The sequence below is a fragment of the Etheostoma spectabile genome, chromosome 9 (genome assembly GCF_008692095.1).
Source record: "Etheostoma spectabile isolate EspeVRDwgs_2016 chromosome 9, UIUC_Espe_1.0, whole genome shotgun sequence".
In the NCBI taxonomy this organism is placed as follows: domain Eukaryota; kingdom Metazoa; phylum Chordata; class Actinopteri; order Perciformes; family Percidae; genus Etheostoma; species Etheostoma spectabile.
This window is the reverse complement of record NC_045741.1, coordinates 3,281,427-3,287,021: the sequence shown is the minus strand read 5'-3', so window position 1 is coordinate 3,287,021 and position 5,595 is coordinate 3,281,427. Positions and strand designations below refer to the sequence as shown.

Below are 5,595 nucleotides of genomic sequence, written 5' to 3'. Positions count from 1 at the left end.
TATATATATCTATATATATATAGATATATAGATATATATATATATATACATACATACATATTAAAACTATATGCTATATCATGGTTTCTCTCAGGATTCAGTGTGACAATCATTGAATGGCTTTTGTATCTATTATTGTCTTTTTTTTATCTTTGCGTACAGCTTCCAGGCAGTTTCAGCTGTGACTATTAATAAATATCATGTTGTCTCTATTGTATTGTCCCACGTCATTTTCAGATGAGGCATCAGCGTATTCAGGGCGTCATTATCATTTGAATGCATACCCATGCATTTACTTTAATCTCCTATTTCATTACTTCTAGTCCATTTCAGCTCAATGCAGCCTCCTACCCTCTGAATAAAAACCCCAAACACCAGTGGGAGACAGTTGGGTTCCTGCAGACCTTCTTTACTGACAATTTGACTTTTGAAAACTTAGTTCTCCAAGACGGAAGACGATAACATGTGAAACATGGGTTTGAGTTCTGAGTTTAAAGAATTCCGACTTCAAAAGAAAAGAAAATCTGAAGTTTAAAGTTTGAAATCAGAACTCTGACTTTATTCTCAAATTTCTGATTTTAAATACAGAACTTGTAACCCTTGTGTTGTCTTCACTTTCGGGACCCTCTTGTATCCCTCGGGTCCCTACTCCGGAATAATTTCCTGAATTGAGTCAGGAATACATGTTTATCACAGAAAATAAGGTAAGGCCATTGATATTTAGGTAGAAAAAATCTAACTTTTTCTTCCAGTAAAAATTGGAAATGGGTCAATTTGACCCGAATACAATACAAGGGTTTAATACGTAGTGTAACTCTGACTTTGTTTGTCTGAAGTCTGACTTTAAACTCAGAACTAACATTTATTTTTCCCACGGGGCCCTAATCCTCTTCCGCGCTTTTATTGTAAAGCCCGGCTGCTGAATCTAAATCGCAGAGGTTCTTCCTGCTTCCTAATCCAGTCTGACACCTTCTTCATTAGGGTTTGGGTTTCTCACAATGTCAAACACCAATAATACTTTTTATTACGATGAGATAAGACGACTAAAACAACTTTTATTAATCTTTTATTCCGGTAAATCTGCTTCTCTTCCTAGTGTCTGAGGAGTGACGTGACTCTCAGAAGACAATCGTGATGCTGCAAAACCACCAACCTATGCAAGACAATTTTGTTTTCTGTTACTGGGAAGTGGACCCCTCATCTGTTACCACTAAGACCCTGAACGAGAGCAGGGCAAGATAAAATGAGAAAATAAGAATATCCCTGCATAAACTGTAACTGTTTGCTGTAATGAGTTATTTAAAAGGTCCATAGAAACTGTTTGAGTACCAATCTGAGAAAACAGTGTTAGGTTGGTACACTGTCAATTAATTAATCCCAATTAACTGTATTTTAATAAGTGCACAGGTGGTCATGTTACTGCTTTTTGTAAAAAAAAAAAAAGCATTACACATTCGGAGAATAAAGAATTGAATAATACATGTATGTTAATGTGATTCAATTGAGCTTTATTTTCATGGACATTTCTTTTTTTTCTAAAATATGATGTCTTTGTTGCCCAATGTTGAGAACTAATTTGATTCATTAATCTTGTATTTACTGATCAGGATTTTCTGTGCAGCATTACAATGAGATACAAAGAAATCTCAAATTCTAAGTTTTATTAAAAGATACAGATTACACCATCAAAAATAGTAGATTTTTTGCTTTTCAATCCCACTCCATACTGCGTGCCTTTTTGAGACAAGTAAGCAGATAATGTGTGGTACGTTCTGAACAAATAGCCCAGCTGATGTCCTCCAGCATGTCCCTCGGGTGCCACAGGCGGACACTTTGGCCACGCCGGTAGAGACATCGGCAAAACTCAAGAGAGAAAGTTGAAGTTTGTAGGCGAGCCGGGCTCCCTGCAAAGGCACCGCAGTTGACAGACGTCTTGATCCAGAATCCGGGGAAACAATAGAGCCATTGTCCCCTGGTCCTTCACGCCAATCCCCATGTATCAATTAGAGGACTCTCTGAAGAGAGGTGAAGATATCCCTCTCAAAGCGATCTCTTTTGTCTCCATTCTCCTCCAGCGTTTGCCCCAAATTGAGAGGAGGCCTTTGTTCCTGCTAAGAAACGACGCATCGGGAGATTCCCTCTGCAAATATGTCGCCACCCATCGTGCAGATCAGGAGCAACGACGTGATCGTTTATTTAGATTTCACAGTTTACGATTCACACCCTGAGTGTGTTCGAGGTACTTAACAGATTGTGGCGTGAAATTGACGTTAAAGGTAATTGTAGCTGTGCATCATTATGGAAATTACTGCAAAACCAAAACAGTTGTTAAATGTTAAATGTGGAAAGCAGCTTTGTTCATGTCTTGTATCAAATTATGTTGTGTTACGTTCAAGGACCCCTTAACTGAAAGAGAGATGGACCCCCAACTACATATATTGTAATAAATGAAGTTGCTTATTAAACTGGGCATAAAATAACTTGGAGGACCTAAAGCATTATTTGCATATAATACTAAGCTGTTAAAATAGCTTAATCATTGTTGGCATGATTTTATAAATCACGTTTTAATGTGTTTAACATACCTATGGCTGTATCTGTGGAAGGCAACCTTAGTATAGGATAGTAAGCCTGTCATCAGTGGGATTTATGTTTGCTAATAATATGTTGGATTCATGTGAGGACTTAATTTTGAAAAAGAATTAACAAAATTAACAATAATTTGGAGGTCCCCCATCCCCTTTGGGGTCCTGGACCCCCATTTGAAGATCCTTGAACCAGCGAGTGAAAACATAATTGTCATATAATAATGGCCCATGTTTGATTCATCATACTTCAACTTATTAATCTAGCCCTTTTCATGAACCCAACTTCATAGCCAACGATTGTTCTGTGATCTAATGTGTAGAAGGATCCTGATCCACTGCTGGGCCAGTTTTCTGTCCCTAAATATGAGTTTTTCTTGTCTGTGAGGCACTGGTCGGCTTTCCACTTTGGCACACTGCGTCAGTACTGTCCGGTGAATGGGAACCCCCCTTCCAAGTGTGAACTTCTCAATTAGAGGGGATCTACTGACCCGGGTTCTGTTTGATCACCTTCTTTTTGCGCCTGGAACATCAGGCACCCCGTCCCAATTTGGCACCCACGCGGCTCCGTATCGGGTGACATTTGAAAAGCACCATTGTTGGTCTGGCTGGGAATCAGGTTGAACACGGTGCCGTGGGTGCCATTTCGAGGGGCTGACTGTATGGCGTAGGTTCATGTCCTAAAACGACCCCACAGGACCCCCAAACCCAAATTGTTCCTTTGATAAAGGACAGGGAACAGATGACGCCTCGCTAATGAGAAACATCGTAAAAGGGAGCACAGAAAGCAACTGTTCGGTCTCGTCAGCATGTTTTTACATGAAGGGCTGGGGATCAACTTCATCCTGGATCTCTGACCTCTGGGATGTTAACTAAGGACGGCAGAGAGACGTGTCGGACCAGCGGCTCATTTCAGGACACAGGCATCAGTCAAACCAGGACAAACTAGAACAATTAAAGGGTTGGTCCTTCACAGGTTATTGCGTCCAGTTTATAGAGAACATACTTAACAACCACTTTGTAAAATAGCATCTAAAGTCTTGTAGTAAAATGCTCATTTTTTTGCATACTTTACATCAAGATTGGTGTTTTTTATTGCATTCATTCAACTTTTATTTATCCTCGAAAGATCATCGAGGGGCGACCATTATTTTTTAATGTCATGAGTCAGATTATTACCACAAAAAACAGGACAACAACATAGAAAGTACAATCATAAGAAATACAGAAAGACAATAGAATTGGAAAATGATTTGATAAGTAAATGAGGATAATAGGGTTGAAAAAGAAAATACAATTATGCAGAGCAGTAACTGGACAAGTAGAAGTTTGCAGCTTTAAAACCAGAGTACTATATTGTCCAAGAGGCAGAATTAAGTTGATTTTAAGAAAGTGCTGCAATTACTTCCAGGTGCAGGTTCTTCATGTTCAGAGCGAGCTCGTGGACCATGAAGTCAAAGCCAGTCAGCAGAGCGAGTCTGATAATGTCCCTCTGAGTAGCAGAGACGTCCCGGAAGGTAAGATGGCAGTTCTCCAATAAGAACCTTATTAAGAGATACCAGTGTGGATCATGTCTTTCTTGGGACAAGACGTAACTGTTTGATCTTCACTTCCTTTAAACCGTTTTTTTTTATAAATCTACCAGAGGAATGGCATGTAAAATATCTAACAAAAGAGACAAATGCTGTCTCAGAAACAGTTTGAGGTTCACTGTTGGAGGACAAGTGACCCTGACCGACTCCCAGGTGTCTCACCTGCCTTCTGCCGCCTTAATTTGTGACTTAGCCTCAGAAAGTGACGTTTTTGTTGTTTTTTAAATTGACTTTGCTGCAACTCTTTGGCAGTTAAGAGAATAGAATTCTCAGGTGAGCTCCTGTTAGCACCTTTTTGTGTTGAGCTGTGTGTTTCAGTCGTTTACATCAAATTCATTAGTGTAATTTAGATAAATCACCTCCATACACCCAAATGACAAATAAAATTGTACCTATGCAGACTTAAAATTAATAAAACATTACCATGTAACTGCAACATTGTCGATTGGTTTCCAGTTCTCCATTTCTTTTTATAGACTGTCACATTGTAATTTATTATAAATTATTTACACTTTTATTATATTATATTATTATACATATTATATATTATATATTTTTTCACAATTATTGACACTTTTTGAAGCAACTGTGTACATTAGCTCAATGTCCAAAAGCAATGAAAATACATGACAGATGAACAGATGCATAAACATATGCAAAACGTAAACAATGCATCTGCAGAAACAGATGCATTGTACAACATTGTACTACTTCAACAGACCTCCTGGAACCCACTCATGGCCCCCTCGTGGTCCTTGGACCCCGCTTTGGGAAACACTGCTTCAGCCTACTTATGTAATAAGTAGAATGGTCCGATACCATTTTTTGCTTCCCGTACAATATGTGAATTTTGGCTGATACCAAGTACTGATCCAATAACAAAGTGTCATACATTTGATTATGTTTTAACAGCTGTGTGCTACTATCACTGTATGGATGTGATATGATTAATATCTCTGTTGCATGGCCTGGCTCAGGTTCACGAGCCAAAACCACCGAACACAGGCCACACTGGACACAGACTGAAAAAGAGGTGGCATGATGGAACAAATGACGGTACTGAAAGTGGATACCTTTGTGTAAAAATGGACATGTCTCACATAACACCTGGGTGTATCATAGGTTGCAAAGGGTTGTTGTAACATCAGATTATAAAATATACAGAAAAGTTCATATGTTTCTAAACGAACCTGCTCTACTGTAAATGTCAACATTTGGGTAAAAACTTGTTCAGTTCAAAAAAATCAGTTTTTTGTGTATTTCTATTACTTGAATGTACACAGTATGTATACTTGACTATGTACTACGAGCCCTGAGGCCATTTTTACAGTTTATTGTCCTTCTGGATTTATTTTATATTAAAGCTTGTAAAACATCAGCCCTGTTGTCTACAGTCAAGATATGAACATCATTTTTTT

General features: G+C 38.5%; 1 long non-coding RNA gene across 1 annotated transcript in view; it reads left to right on the top strand.

The window, feature by feature from the left end:
• LOC116696025 (uncharacterized) overlaps positions 1-2,574 on the top strand; it is a 25,182-nt gene extending 22,608 nt beyond the window's left edge. Inside the window, exon 3 of the long non-coding RNA XR_004333610.1 lies at positions 2,497-2,574. This is a non-coding gene — a long non-coding RNA (uncharacterized LOC116696025). The remainder of the gene's footprint in view (positions 1-2,496) is intronic.
• Positions 2,575-5,595: the final 3,021 nt, after the last annotated feature.